This window comes from Quercus robur, chromosome 6, assembly GCF_932294415.1.
Source record: "Quercus robur chromosome 6, dhQueRobu3.1, whole genome shotgun sequence".
Classification (NCBI taxonomy): Eukaryota; Viridiplantae; Streptophyta; class Magnoliopsida; order Fagales; family Fagaceae; genus Quercus; species Quercus robur.
The window spans coordinates 42,856,126-42,872,309 of record NC_065539.1 but is presented as its reverse complement, the minus strand read 5'-3'; the positions used below and the strand labels follow the sequence as shown (position 1 = coordinate 42,872,309).

Below are 16,184 nucleotides of genomic sequence, written 5' to 3'. Positions count from 1 at the left end.
GAACCCCAAGATCGTGTAGACAAGATTTGTTGAGCCTTGTCCCGTCACCTAACTAGATGAAAAGCAAGGTTACGAAAGAATTGAAACGCCACACCAAGAATTCCTAAGAATCTCTCAAGAATCAAAGGTGATAAGTTTGGTTGTTTGAACGCCAAAAGATTAACTTGATAAGTTCAAGAGTTCTTTTAAGAACCAAGAGGATCACAAGACTCACAAGGAGAATAATTTTCTGAATACCAATCTATCCTCTTTAAAATTCGTACTACCAGATTTATACTTGGAACAACCCTCCAAGAATAGGTAAAAATCATAATTACAACTTCAAAAAGAACACAAAAATAAATATAATCAAGTTCCCACGTTTTTTTTAGTTTTCTAGGACTTCTAAAGGCAGTAAAAAATAGCTAAATGACTAGGATTAACATGCCCAACCAATACCAAGGCATCTTCCCATTTAATATCCTTGGAACTTAACAAATTCACACCCTTTTGTGGTCAGACCATGCTACCAAGACATCTTCCCATTTAATATCCTTGGAGCTTAACAAATTCACACCCTTTTATGGTCAGACCATGCTGGTTGCGAATTTGCATGCATTAGCCTCTTCAATTGCTTTGATGACATGGACTAAGCCTTGATTATTATTTGAGCCCATCTTGGTCTTTTTAGAATCAGCCCAATTCTCTTGGACTAGCCCATTCAGTGCTTCCTTGAAACGTTTGGCTCTAAGTCTTGTAATTGGGCCACTAGAAAATGACAAAGGGTCTTGTGCAAGTTCAGCTCCATTTCCACTTGTATAATCAGCATGTCCAGCTCCTTGGTGTGCATCATTCTCCCCCTCTTGAGAAGGATTTGTCCTCAAATCATCACCTACATCAAAAGGAGACAAATCAGCAACATTAAAGCTTGCACTGACACCATACTCACCGGGTAAGTCTAGCTTGTAGGCATTATCATTGATGCGCTCCACCACTTGAAATGGTCCATCACCCCGAGGTAGGAGTTTTGAACGCCGTTCTCTGGAAAACATTCCTTCCTTAAGTGCAACCAAACCCAATCTCCTGGTTCAAACACTACCTTCTTGCGTCCCTTGTTGGCTTGATGGACATATTGTTGAGTCCTCCTTTCAATGTTCAGCCGTGCCTTTTCATGAATCATCTTTACAAATTCTGCTTTCTTTTTGCCATCTAAGTTCACACGTTCACTCAAAGGTAAAGGAGTTAAATCCAAAGGTGACAATGGGTTAAAACCACAAACAATTTCAAATGGTGAAACTTAGATGCAAAATGTATACTTCTATTGTAAGCAAATTCAACATGTGGCAAACAATCTTCCCAAGTTTTCAAGTTCTTTTTAATGATAGCACGCAACAAGGAAGACAATGTTCTATTTACTACTTGAGTTTGACCATCCGTTTGTGGATGACAAGTAGTAGAAAACAATAACTTGGTGCCCAACTTTCCCCACAAAGTTTTCCAAAAGTAACTCAAAAACTTTGCATCCCTATCAGAAACAATGGTCCTAGGCATACCATGTAGTCTAACAATTTCTTTGAAGAATAAATCAGCTATATGTGATGCATCATTAGTTTTGTGACATGCAATGAAGTGTGCCATCTTGGAAAATCTATCGACCACCACAAAAACTGAATCTCTCCCCCTCTTAGTCCTAGGTAAACCTAAAACAAAATCCATAGAAATATCAGTCCAAGGTTCACTTGGTATTGGCAAAGGGGTGTACAAACCATGGGGTTTCGACTTAGACTTAGCTTGTTTACACGTGATACATGTCTCACAGATTCTTTCCACATCACATTTCATATGAAGCCAAAAAAATGATCATGTAAAATTCCTAAAGTCTTAGCTACACCAAAGTGACCTATCAAACCACCACCATGAGCTTCTCTCACAAGAAATTCACACAAAGAACACATAGGCACACACGGTTTATTTTCCCGAAACAAAAATCCATCATGCCTATAAAACTTACCAAATGCTACATTTCACATGCATTGAACACATCACAAAAATCAAAATCTTGTGCATACAGATCCTTATTGTATTCAAAGCCAAGCATTTTTGTATCTAAAATGGAAAGTAAAGCATACCTTTGGGACAATGCATCAGCCACCACATTTTCCTTACCTTGCTTGTATCTGATCACATAAGGAAATGTTTCAATGAATTCCACCCACTTGGCATGGCGTTTGTTCAACCTTTGCTGCCCTTTCAAATGCTTCAAAGATTTATGATCTGTGTGAATCACAAATTCCTTTGGCCATAGATAGTGTTGCCAATTTTCCAAAGCCCTTACCAAGGCATACATCTCCTTATCATAAGTGGGGTAATTTTGGGCTGCCCACCCAACTTTTCATTGAAATAAGCAACTGGACGGCCTTCTTGCATCAAAACAGCTCCAATACCTATTCCTGAAGCATCACACTCAATTTCAAAAGTTTTAGCAAAGTTAGGTAAAACAAGCAAAGGTGCATTAGTTAACTTTTCTTTAAGCTGATTAAATGCCTTTTCTTGTTCTTTCCCCCACTTAAACGACACATTTTTCTTGATGAATTAAGTGAGAGGGGCGGCTAAGCTACTAAAATCACGTACAAACCGTCTATAGAAGCTAGCTAAGCCGTGGAAACTCCTTACTTGGCTGATTGTTGTAGGCGTTGGCCACTCTTGGATTGCCTTCACCTTTTCCTCGTCCACCTCAATTCCTCCTTTACTAACAACAAAACCAAGAAACACAAGCTTATTCGTACAAAAGGTGCACTTTTTGAGGTTAGCAAACAACCTTTCTTTCCTTAGAATTTCCAAAACCGATTTCAAATGCATTACATGTTCTTCCAAATTTTTGCTATAAATTAGGATATCATCAAAATACACAACTACAAATCTGCCAATAGATGCACGCAAAACATGGTTCATCAAACGCATAAATGTGCTCGGAGCATTAGTTAAACCGAAAGGCATTACTAACCACTCATATAAACCATATTTAGTCTTAAAAGCAATTTTCCATTCACCACCTTCCTTCATCCTAATCTGGTGATTTCCACTCCTAAGATCAATTTTTGTTAAGACACAAGAACCATGTAATTCATCCAGCATATCATCTAATCTAGGAATGGGATGACGATATTTTACCGTTATGTTGTTGATGGCTCGACAGTCGACACACATCCTCCATGTTCCATCCTTCTTAGGAACTAATAACACCGGAACCGCACAAGGACTCATGCTTTTTGGCACATACCCCTTTTCCAATAATTCACCTACTTGTCTCTGAAGTTCCTTGGTCTCCTCGGGATTACTCCTATAAGCAGGTCGGTTTGGAATTGATGCACTAGGTATGAAATCAATTTGATGTTCAATCCCTCGAATTGGAGGTAAACCATGAGGTACCTCTTCGGGAAGGACATCTTCAAACTCCTGCAAAAGAGAAACAATATTGCTCGGTAATGCACCGACGAGATCATTAGTACATAAAAGAGCCTCGTTGTACATGAGTATAATAAGGGGCTGGTGTGAAAATAATGCTCTCTTGATCTCACTTTTTTTTGCAATGTAATTGAATTTTTCCTCTCTTGCTCTTATTATGGCCGAATCCCTCTCTCTTTCTTTTTCACTCTGATCATTGTTTTTCTCTCTTTTTTTTTAAACTCTTTTTTTTCAATTTTGGCCTTCCTTTCTTTTTCCTTTTTTTTTTTTTTTTTTTTCATTTGATTTTTGTAACTTCAATTGGTCCTCCCTGACTTGTTTAGGAGTTAATGGCACAAGAGTAATAGGTTGCCCTTTAAGAATGAAAGAATACTTATTTGTGAATCCATCATGCGTAACCTTCCGATCATATTGCCATGGTCTTCCCAACAATACATGGCACGCATGCATGGGAACCACATCACATAGCACCTCATCCTCATATTTTCCAATGGATAATGCCACCAACACTTGTCTTGTCACCTTGATTTCGCCACATTCATTTAGCCACTGAAGCCGGTAAGGTTGAGGATGTTTCAAGGTAGTTAAGGCCAATTTTTCCACCAAATAAGTGCTGGCTACATTTGTGCAACTCCCTCCATCGATAATGACACTGCAAACTTTGTTATTTACAAAGCACCGAGTATGAAACAAGTTCTCCCTTTGATTACTTTCCTCCTCCTTAACCTGCACAATGAGAACTCGCCTTGCTACCAATAAATCTCCAACCACAACATTTTGCTCATCATCGGCATCCTCCAAAGATGGCATGTCATCATCATTTACTTCTTCCTCATTCTCCGACTTAAGCTCTCCTTGAGCATTTATCACCATCACCCTTTTGTTTACACACTGGCTGGCTATGTGTCCCTGCCCTTGACATTTAAAACACTTAATATCACGTGTTTTAGAACTCAAAGCCTCGGTGTTACCTAAGGTGGTCTTTGAGTTGGCACTCTTAAATGGTTCAAATTTTGGCTTATTTTGTAGCAGCTCGTCCCTTTTTGGAGTTGTCTTCCATGGACTGGTGGTAGCCATAGGTTGTCCTCTCCTAGCCAATCCCTTTCGTTTGAATTGTTCCTCCACCTTTATGGCTTGATGCACCATATCCGTCAATTCAACATAGTGCTGCATCTCAACTATATCCGGAATCTCATGATTTAAACCGTGCAAGAACCTAGCCATGGTGGCTTCTCAGTCCTCTTCTACATTAGCCCGGATCATAGCTACCTCCATCTCCTTGTAATACTCATCCACACTCTTCGAACCTTGAGTTAACCTCTATAACTTTTGATACAATCCCTTATAATAGTGATTGGGTACAAAACGCCTCCCCATAAGCATTTTCATCTCCTCCCAAGTGTCCACGGGAGGTTCTCTATTCCTCCTCCTATTAATCAATAATTGATCCCACCAAACAATGGCATAATCAGTAAATTCAATTGCAGTCAACTTAACCTTCTTTATCTCCGAATAGTTGTGACAATCAAACACCATCTCCATTTTAGTTTCCCACTGCAAATAAACTTTGGGATCATTTTTACCTTGAAAAGATGGGATTTTAATCTTTATGTTTCCTAAATCATTATCCCTCCTAGGCCTACCCATCCTTGCTTCTCTATTCCCATACCCACGCTCAAACTTGCCTCGTTTCACATATGGCCCATCAACCTCCTCCGACTCCGCCTCTTCCTCAACATTCCGCCATGGAACTTGCCCACCTTGCTGCCTATTGGGGTTGTCATGTTGCTAGCCCCTAGGAGTTCCCGCTTCTACCCTATCCAACCTCTCATGAATAGGTTCTAATTCAGCCCTCAATATACGCCTCATGTCCCCTAGCATCACTTGCATTTGGAGGGTCTGATCCGTTGGTGGTCGACGTCCTTCGATTATGTCTTCTTCTTGATTATTGGACATATTTAAAATCTGCAAAATAAAGTTAGAATCCTCACAAGCCCTCCCGTACGTTTTTCACTCAAGAATTGATACACTCGCACTCGTGTTTTCACTCTAAACGGCTTTTATCCTCTTATGGTCTCACACACTCTTGCCTTTTTCCACTCTTTTGTGTCTTCTTTAGTTCTTAATCAAACTTCAAGAAACTAATTCAAAATAAAACTAGCAGCTATTCAAAATGAGAAACAACCAAAACTCATCAACAAGGTCAAGAACTTGAATAAGGTGAGAAACAAGATTGAAATGAAGAAATTTTCTTTCTGGAAATAATATGACTGAGAAATTTTCCACTTCGTGTATTGAGAAATCTTCTTTTCCTTTTTTTTTTTTTTTTTTTTTTTTTGAGCAAGGTACAGGAAATAGAATGAAAATAAAAGATAGTCAAACTTATCTTAGAACCAAAGCTCTGATACCAAAATGATATGAACTTCACCAACAATTGTGATGAAACCCAATAACAATGATGGTTTGGAACCCCAAGATCGTGTAGACAAGATTTGTTGAGCCTTGACCTGTCACCTAACCAGATGAAAACCAAGACTACGATAGAATTGAAACGCCACACCAAGAATTCCTAAGAATCTCTCAAGAATCAAAGGTGATAAGTTTGGTTGTTTGAATGCCAAAAGATTAACTTGATAAGTTCAAGAGTTCTTTTAAGAACCAAGAGGATCACAAGACTCACAAGGAGAATAATTTTCTGAATACCAATCTGTCCTCTTTAAAATTCGTACTACCAGATTTATACTTGGAACAACCCTCCAAGAATAGGTAAAAATCATAATTAAAACTTCAAAAACAACACAAAAATTAATATAATCAAGTTCCCACGTTTTTTTTAGTTTTCTAGGACTTCTAAAGGCAGTCAAAAATAGCTAAATGACTAGGATTAACAAGCCCAGCCAATACCAAGGCATCTTCCCATTTAATATCCATGGAACTTAACAAATTCACACCCTTTTGTGGTCAGACCATGCTACCAAGACATCTTCCCATTTAATATCCTTGGAAATTAACAAATTCACACACTTTTATGGTCAGACCATGCTGGTTGCGAATTTACATGCATTGGCCTCTTCAATTGCTTTGATGACATGGACTAAGCCTTGATTATTATTTAAGCTCATCTTGGTCTTTTTAGAATCAACCCAATTCTCTTGGACTAGCCCATTCAGTGCTTCCTTGAAACGTTTGGCTCTAAGTCTTGTAATTGGGCCACTAGAAAATGACAAAGGGTCTTGTGCAAGTTCAGCTCCATTTCCACTTGTATAATCAGCATGTCCAGCTCCTTGGTGTGCATCAGATTTAACCTAGCTATCCTCAAGGTAAACCTGAATCCACTATGAAAGAATTGAAGTTTTATAATAGAACTTAGACCACTAACATCCTATTGGTACCCACCAGTAGAAACTTACTGATATGACCACGTGCAAGCTCGGATGTTAGTAGAAACGTAAAGACCAGGGACTCCTTCTTTCTTGGATTCTCCAGCAAGTATAAGCACACCCGCTTGTGTTTTTTTAAGTTCTTATGGCATCAACTGAATGATCATCAAGTTCTTGAACGACTCTCCTCTTGATAATCCTAAACATCTGGTTTATCACTTATAAAGATGTCATAGATTTTTAACTTCCCCAAATCATCTGGTCCAAGGAGCCAGGCAATACTAAGGTTCTGTTTAAATACTTATAAAGATGTCATAGAGTGTTAATTTCCCCAAAGCATCTGGTCCAAGGAGCCTGACATGACTAAGGTTCTATTTAATCACATATAAAGAAGTCACAAAGTGTTAATTTGCCTTAAGCATATGGTCCGACGAGCCAGGCAAGACTAAGGTTCTGTTTAATCACTTATATAGATGTCACAGAGCGTTAACTTTCCCAAAGCGCCTGGTCTGAGTTACCGGGCATGACTAAGGATCTGTTTAAACACTTATAAAGATGTCATGGTGTGTTAAATTCTCAAAAACATCTGGTCCAAAGAGCCAGGCATGATTAAGTTTCTGTTTAATCACTTATAAAAGTATTATAGAGTGTTGATTTCCCGAAAGCATCTGGTCCGAGGAGCCAGGCATGACTTAGGTTCTGTTGAAACACTTATAAAGATGTCACAGAGTGTTAACTTCCCCAATGCATCTGATCCGAGGAGTCAGGCATAACTAAGATTCTGTTTCGTCACTTATAAAATGTCATAGAGTGTTAACTTCCCCAAAGCCTCTGGGCCGAGTAGCTAGGCATGACTAAGGTTCTGTTTAAATACATATAAAGATGTCATAGAGTGTTAATTTCCTAAAAGCATCTGGTCCGACGAGCCAAGCATGATTAAGGTTCTGTTTAATCACTTATAAAGATGTCATAGAGCGTTAACTTCCCCAAAGCGTCTGGTCTAAGGAGCTGGTCATGACTAAGGTTCTGTTTAAACACTTATAAAGATGTCATAGAGTGTTAATTTCTAGAAGCGTCTGGTCCGAAGAGGCAGGCATGACTAAGGTTCTGTTTAAACACTTATAAAGATATAATAGAGCATTAATTTCTCCAAAGCGTTTGGTCCAACGAACCAGGCTTGACTAAGGTTCTGTTTAATCATTTATAAAAGTATCATAGAGTGTTAATTTCCCGAAAGCATCGGGTCTGAGGAGCTAGGCATGACTAAGATTCTGTTTAATCACTTATAAAGATGTAATAGAATGTTAACTTCTCCAAAGCATCTGGTTCGAGGGGTCAGTCATGGCAAAGGCTCTGTTTAATCACATATAAAAATGTCATGGAATGTTAATTTCCCCAAAGCATCAGGTCCAAGGAGCCAGGCATAACTAAGGATCTGTTTAATCACTTCTAAAGATATCATAAAGCGTTAATTTCCCCAAAGCGCCTGGTCTGAGTAGCCAGGCTTGACTAAGGTTCTGTTTAATCACTTATAAAAGTATCATAGAGTGTTAATTTCCCGAAAGCATAGGATCCGAAGAGCCAGGCATGACTAAGGTTCTGTTTAATCACTTACAAAGTTGTAATAGAAAGTTAACTTCCCCAAAGCATCTAGTCCAAGGGGACAGTCATAGCAAAGGTTCTGTTTAATCACGTATAAAGACATCATAGAGTGTTAACATCTCCAAAGCATCTGGTCTGAGGAGGCAGGCATGACTAAGGTTGTGTTTAATCACTTATAAAGATGTCATAGAGCGTTAACTTCCCCAAAGCATCTGGTCTAAGGAGCTGGGCATGACTATGGTTCTATTTAAACACTTATAAAGATGTCATAGTGTGTTAATTTCCCAAACCGTCTAGTCCAAAGAGGCAGGCATGACTAAGATTCTATTTAAACACTTATAAAGATATCATAGACCGTTAATTTCTCGAAAGCATTTGTACGTTTTTAGACCCCTTAAAAACATAATTGAATTAACCTAGATAATTAGTCAAGTTATTACTTAGTCCAAATTCCAAATCTAGGTTATCACATCCAAACAATCATATCATGCATAGCAGCAGAAAGATAAATAAGACAACGATATGATCAACGAGGAAACCAAACCGGTAAAAACCTGGGGAGGATTTAACCTAACTATCCTCAAGGTAAACCTAAATCCACTATGAAAGAATCGAAGTTTTACAATAGGACTTAGACCATTAACATCCTATTGGTACCCACCAGTAGAAACTTACTGACACAACCACGTGCAAGCTCAGATGTTAATAGAAACGTAAAGACCAGGGACTCCTTCTTTCTTGGATTCTCCAGCAAATACAAGCACATCCGCTTGTGTTTCTTTAAGTTCTCATGGCATCAACTGAATGATCATCAAGTTCTTGAACGACTCTCCTCTTGATAATGCTAAGCATCTGGTTAATCACTTATAAAGATGTCATAGATTTTTAACTTCCCCAAATAATTTGGTCCAGGGAGCCAAGCAAGACTAAGGTTCTGTTTAAATACTTATAAAGATGTCATAGAGTGTTAATTTCCCCAAAGCATCTGGTCCAAGGAGCCTGACATGACTAAGGTTCTATTTAATCACATATAAAGAAGTCATAGAGTGTTAATTTCCCCTAAGCATATGGTCTGACGAGCCAGGCAAGACTAAGGTTCTGTTTAATCACTTATAAAGATGTCACAGAGCGTTAACTTTCCCAAAGCGCCTGGTCTGAGTTGCCGGGCATGACTAAGGATCTGTTTAAACACTTATAAAGATGTCATGGTGTATTAAATTCCTAAAAACATCTGGTCCGAAGAGCCAGACATGATTAAGTTTCTGTTTAATCACTTATAAAAGTATCATAGAGTGTTAAATTTCCGAAAGCATCTGGTTCGAAGGTTAAGTTAGAGAGAATTTCTACAACTCTAGAGTGCTAAAGCTGGGTGAATTATGCATACCTTGATTTGTGAGGGTTTTGGGGTTTTTATAGTAATGTAGAGCCAATCTTAATTTCTTGGTGGAGAGAGTATTTCCTTATAGGGAAGATCTCCATTAATATTTGCAATTTACGGGATTATTTCCTTACAGGGATTCCTATAATTATGTTGGGCGTGGAGCACGAGACATTTCCATACTAGAATCCTTGGAGAAAACCCATGCCACGTGGATGCCATGTAGATGCCATAAGGGTGACACGTGGCTTCAATAGACCGTCTCCTTTTTATCCGTTTACTTAAAAGTTTCTATCTATCTCCTTATCTTTCTGTCCAGGTCGTTTCGGGTTACCTCTTCTCTAAAGTTTGACTCTGTTAATTCAATCCGTCTACGTTGGGATTTACCCCTATCAGTTTCATTTCAAATGGAAATGATCCTTATCGGGTGTTGATATAGGATAAATGAAAAGGTAAAAACATAACTAAAATCTTGGACCTTTGTTAAAAAACAGGAAAGAAGAAAAAGAGAAAGAAGAAAAAGATTATAGAAAAAAAAAAAGATGAAAAAGGAAAGTTAATAAAGAAGAATGAGAATAAGATCAAAATTCATATTTTTCCGTTTCAATTTACAATCATTCATATTATTCAGTGCATTCTTTGATGTGGATTGGGTAGGAGTTCACACTAATCGAAGGTCAACCACTAGCTATTATTTTCTTCTTGGTTCTTCTCTAATTTCTTGGCAAATCAAGAAACAAACTCTCCAGTATTGAAGTGGAATGTCATGCCCTTCTCAAGAATTTAGATGCATTCACATCCTCTGCCACTCCTCTTTATTGTTATTACTGGAGCGCCATTTAGATTGCTCACAATGATGTCTTCCATGAATATATTAAACACATCGAGATTGATTGTCATTTTATCTGTTATCATATTGTCCATGGTGCTCTCGAGATGCTTTCTGTCTCCTCTCAAGATTAACTTGCAAATATTTTCACTAAGTCATATCCTAAGGGACATCTTTGTACTTTGGTTGACAAACTTAAGATGGTCTCCCCCACCCACCTTGAGTTTGGGGGGGGGGGGGGGGGGGCTGTAACGTGTAATAGGCTTGTGGGTTTTAGGCTTGTGTTGCACACATACTTGTACTTGCCTCCTATATTATTGCACTCCTATAGTCCTGTATATTTTTATTACTTGAGAAATAAAATACAATTATTTAGTATTTCTAACATTTGAAGCATTTTGTTTCATCTTCCACAATGTCAGAACCACTTCTTTCACCTAGTGTAAAATTTTGCTTTAGCTGTTATGTCCTATTTCGTTGGATAGAAAATGTGACAAATTTATGTTTTTGAGTTCTTTATAGAATCTAAGACTAAATTTTTTTAATGGGTTTTGGTTTGTGGTTGGACTGTGAAGGCATTTCTAAAGTAACCCAAGGTGTTTATGGTATTGTAAAATGGATCTAGTTTTCATCTCATTGCCTTTTGCAATTATGTGTTTATTTAGTCAAATATTTTTTGGGTGTGATTTTGATTTTGTTGGGAATGTGTATGTTGTTTTAGCTCAATGAAATTTGTGAAGGGCAAGAGGCCTGGAAAGGGTGAGAATTGCTATTGGAAGAGCCTTGGGTTGAAATTTGTTGAGGTCTAAAAAATCACAACACCCAGGCCTAAAGAAATAACACAAGGGGCAATAGAAAGTGAAATTAAAAAGAGGTGGTAAGCCCAAAAGGCTTGAAGCCCAAAAGCCATAAAGGGACAAGCCTTAAAGCCTATGAGAAAAGAAGGAACCATAAAGGGACAAGCCTTAAAGCCTATGAGAAAAGAAGGAAGAAAAAAGAAAAAAAAATGCCCAAATTAGAAGATTGAAGAAAGACCAGTGTACAGAGCTGAGTTGGGATCCCCAGAGGCTGCCAAAGGCTCGGGATCCCCGAGACGTGTAGCACAGCTAAGACAGGATTAAGACAGCTCAAAGGAAACGCCAAAAAGACACAAGAAACAAAGGGCAGATATGTCATTCTCAGGCACCAGAGATGCAGCAAGAAAAGCAGAAAGCCTAGAGTAACCACTCACGATGCAAAGGAACGGTACCTCGGGGAACCAGAATGAAGAGCTATAAAAGAGGAAGTAGCAGCGAAGACCTTTGAACCAGCAGAGATGGATTTCGCTCACTTGAGAAAAATGACAAAGAGGAAGGACGGCCAAAAGCTGAACCATAAGGGGTAAGAGGTTTTAAGGAATGTGAAATTAGGAACAAGCGCACTCCGGAATGGAAAGTCAGCCATGGGCTTTCAAAGAAACAACACCAAAAGGAGGAAAATATGAGAAACACGGAAAGGCTCAACCTTCTGGGTGATGGGCACAAAACGGGCTCTGGTACCTAGGGAGCAAAATAGGGGAATCAATAGTTCCCCGGGACCCTAGAATAACACTCTAAAAAGGGGGGAAAACAGCCGGCAAAAGGGAGGAATTTTTGAGCGAGAAATAAAAAAATCTTGACAAGAAACCATTAAGAGAACTTTGTCAAATTCAAGGGAAAACAGTGAAATATCTTCCGGTATCCCAGAAACAACCACTATAGCACATACTTGGATTCAAAAGGGTTCAAATTTTACAAGTCTTAGAGGCCTGGATAGCCATCAAAGTCTGTAATTTTTGAGCTTATTTGAACCTTGTATCACGTCTTAGTGAGCGCATTTTAACTATAATTAAGAAAAAATAATGAAGTATTTCTTATTAATTTGAGGATCCCTAATAATTGTTTTGTGTATTTCCTGATTACTTTGCACTCCTTTGCTGTTTTCGTTGTTGATTCAATACAAATATTTTCGTTTTGCTAGTTTATGTGTATTGTAGAAAACATGCCCTGTGCGCCACTTGGTTCTTAAACAACCCCTTAGCTGCGGCGAACAAAACCTACTCCACCAAACTACAACTATTTAGCCCAGGATCCTAAGGCCAGTGTGCTGAAGAAAAAAGCACTCTCACAAAATTTAAGAGCATTGGCTCAATTTTTTTTTTAATTTAAAATTTTATTTTATTGCATCCCAAATGAAAATAAGGAATGTAACAATTTCTTTTATAATGTTAATTGTAAATATTATGCATAAATGCACTTTTGGTTCCTACATTTTGGGCCATTTCTCAGTTTGATCCCTAAATTAATTTTGCTCATAGGTCAGTCATTGATTTTTTAAAATCGTTTTTAAAATGGTCCCTACCATCAACCCAATAACAGAAAAATTTGAGGTAGCAAATGGAGTGCATAGGTGGCATGTTAGATACTGATGTGGCTAATAAAATAACATTAATAAATACCACGTCAACATCCATGCCTGTATTTTAATGACAAGTCAGCATTTTAATTAATAAAAATTTTAAAAAAATTAAACTGAAAAAATTCAAAATCAAAAACAAAAAAAGATTTTTTTTTCTAGATCCTCTCTTTCTCTGTGTTTGTGTCTGTATCTATCTTCTTTTCTTTTCCTTTTTTTTCTTCAGATCCTCTCTTTCTTTGTCTCTTGGTGCATATTTGTGTTTGTATCTTTCTTTTTCTTTATTCTTTGTTCAAGCTTTCAATCCCTCCCTCTCTCTCTCTCTCTCTCTTAATCTCTGACATTTCTCTCTCTCTAAACCCGACTCTCTAATCTCTGGGTTTTTCTAGTTTTCTATGGGTGGTCGGTAATGGAGATGGAGATTGGTGGTCGGGGTGGAGATCGGTGTGGTTGGGGTGGAGACCGGTAATCCATGGGTCTTGGATTATGGGTTTGGTTAGAGATGGAGATGGAGATGGCTGGGTTTGGTTGGAGAGGCTAGGTTTTGTTGAGGTCTAAAAGGGATCACAGTGAGGGAGGCCCAAAAGAGTGAGCCAGGCCCAAAAGGAAAAAACAAGCTAAGTCCAAAGAAGCAGGTGCAAGGGGACCACGAAAGAATAAAAAGGCTCAGGAGGCTTGAAGCCCAAACGAAGAAACATCAAGAAGGAAAAGAAACTCACAGCAAGAGGCTAAGTAGCCAGGATCCTCAGCAATCATCAAGGGGCGCGGATCCTTCCAGGCGCATAGTCAAAGAAGATTAAGACAGTTCGAAAGAAAAGGACGGGAAAAGAAAATAAGAAACAGAGCAAAGAAACACAAGCGCCAAAAGACCCAGCGACCTCTCATGACACAAGCAGGAAGCATCTCAGGGAACCAGAACAGAGAAATACGAAAAAGAGAATGGCATCAGGCGACTTTCAATTTGGCAGAATGGGATTCCGCCCAAATGGGAAAAAAGGGCAAACAGGGAATTGACAAATGGTGAGACCGAGAAGGGCATACCTCAACACATCCTGAAGAAGGTAACCAACCAAGGACTTTCAAAGGAATCAAAGCTGAAAGAAGGAAAGAATGAGAAAAATGGGAAATAGAACCTGCTGAGTGAAAGGCATGGAACAAGCTCTGTTCACAAGAAGGCAAAACAGGGGAACCAATAGTTCCCTTGGAAGGCCAGAACTTCATTATAAAAGGAAGGGGTAGGTTACGAAGAAAAGGCAGCGAAAAAGAGAGAGAGAAAAAAGAGATTTTTTAGAGAAAAGAACTATCAGTAAAGTTGTGGTGAAGAGAAAGAAAACACTAAGGGAAAAATGAATATTGCTTCCCGGTATCCTGTAAAAGCCACTATTGCACATACTCGGATTCAAAGAGAATCAAACTTTGCAAGTTTTGAAGGCTGAAATAGCCATTCAAGACTGTAATTTTTGAGCTTGATTGAACCTTGTATCATGTCCTAGTGAGCTTTCTGTAACTTAACAAAGAACATATTAATGAAATATGTCTCAGTAATTCAAGGATCCCTTTAACATTATTTTGTACCTCTTTGTTGATCCTGTTTTCTTTTCCAAATTTATCTTGTTGTTTTGGCATGTCTCTCCATACGAATATCCTTGCTTGTCATTTTACTTGTATTGTAGGAAGCATCCCCTGTGCATCACTTGACTCTTAAACAGCTTGTTAGCTGCGGTGAGTCAAGGCCCGGTTCACCAAACCTCTTATTAGGCCCGGGATCCTTGGGCCTGAGTGTCACAAAAAAAGGGCACTCTCACATTTTGGCGACTCCACTGGAGACTGGGCAAAGAAGAGGGAAGAAGCAATCCCTTCATAGAGTATGCCTCCAAGACAAAGAAACAACAAAGGAACTAATATGCCACCTACGGCCTCTGAGCCCGTGGGAGAGAACGAGGTAGCTTCCAGGCAAAGAGGCGAGATACCCCTGGTAGAACAGGAGGTTGTGTCAGGACAAAGACACACAAGGCAGGAACCAGACCTCATGGCCAGGATGACAGCAATGTTGAAGGATCTGGAGGAAGAAGTTTGTCTTCTCAAAGAAGGCAGGACATAGGAAATCAGAGACAATGTTCCCCCTACTGGTCACCAAGATGGAACGCAGCCAGAAGGAGGGTCAGCAGTGGAAGGAAGAGCCAACCCTCAGTACTTAACACTGGCAAATGTCAATGCCCTCCTGGAATAAGAAAGGGAAAAACTCTCAAGGATCCCCAAGCAATTCTCTCGGGATCCCCTGTTCCCTCCAGAACTTCTTGGCAAACCGTACCCTAAGGGGTATGAACCCCCAAAGTTCCATCCTTTCGATGGAAGAAGTGGAAGTGCTGTGGAACATGTGAGTAGGTTCATCCACACTATGGGCCCCTATGCAGGAGACAGAGAATTGTGTTTAAGGGAATTTGCCAAATCCTTAGTGGATAGGGCATACACTTGGTACACCACGCTAAGACCCGGGTCCATCAAAACCTGGGATGAGATGATGGAAAAATTCTGCGCCAAATATTATCCTAGTGAAGACAAGATCACTTTCCAAAACCTTCAGATGGTAAGCCAGAGACCTGGAGAGGATCTCGTCCAATTCATTAAAAGATTTGAAGATGTGTCCCTAGACTGCGATGGGGACCACGAAGAAAAGGAGCTCGTGGAAACCTGTGTAGCCAACATGCTTTTTGATTACAGGCTCAACCTTGAAAATCTATGTATCACGCAGTTTGCTGACCTGCTACAGAGAACCAGAAGGACGGCGCAAACTATGAGGACAAAAAGGATGCCCGTGTCCCAAGCTATGACAGCATTAGTAGGAGAAAAAAGGAAGAGGCCAGATGGGAAGGTGTTCGAGGAACCACCGGTGATCCCATGTACAGCTGAAGAGTTAAGCCATGTCTTAGACAAATGGATCGGAGATGGAGTTGGTAGGCCATTCACTGTGTCCAGGCCACCAACTAAAGAAGAAAGAAAGAACCCTTTATTTTGCAGAGTCCATAATTATGTCAAGCATTCCACCAAGGATTGCTAGACCCTTTGCAGACTCTTCCACAAAAAGCTGAGGGAAGGAACCCTGGAACTCACTCAGAAG

The 16,184-nt window shown here is 39.3% G+C and overlaps 1 protein-coding gene and 1 pseudogene across 3 annotated transcripts in view; both read right to left on the bottom strand.

Annotated features, from left to right (window-relative positions):
• Positions 1–16,184, bottom strand: part of LOC126688866 (desiccation-related protein PCC13-62-like) — a 63,878-nt gene that overhangs the window by 31,026 nt on the left and 16,668 nt on the right. The window lies entirely within an intron of this gene.
• On the bottom strand, positions 567–5,400 carry LOC126689558 (uncharacterized; annotated as a pseudogene).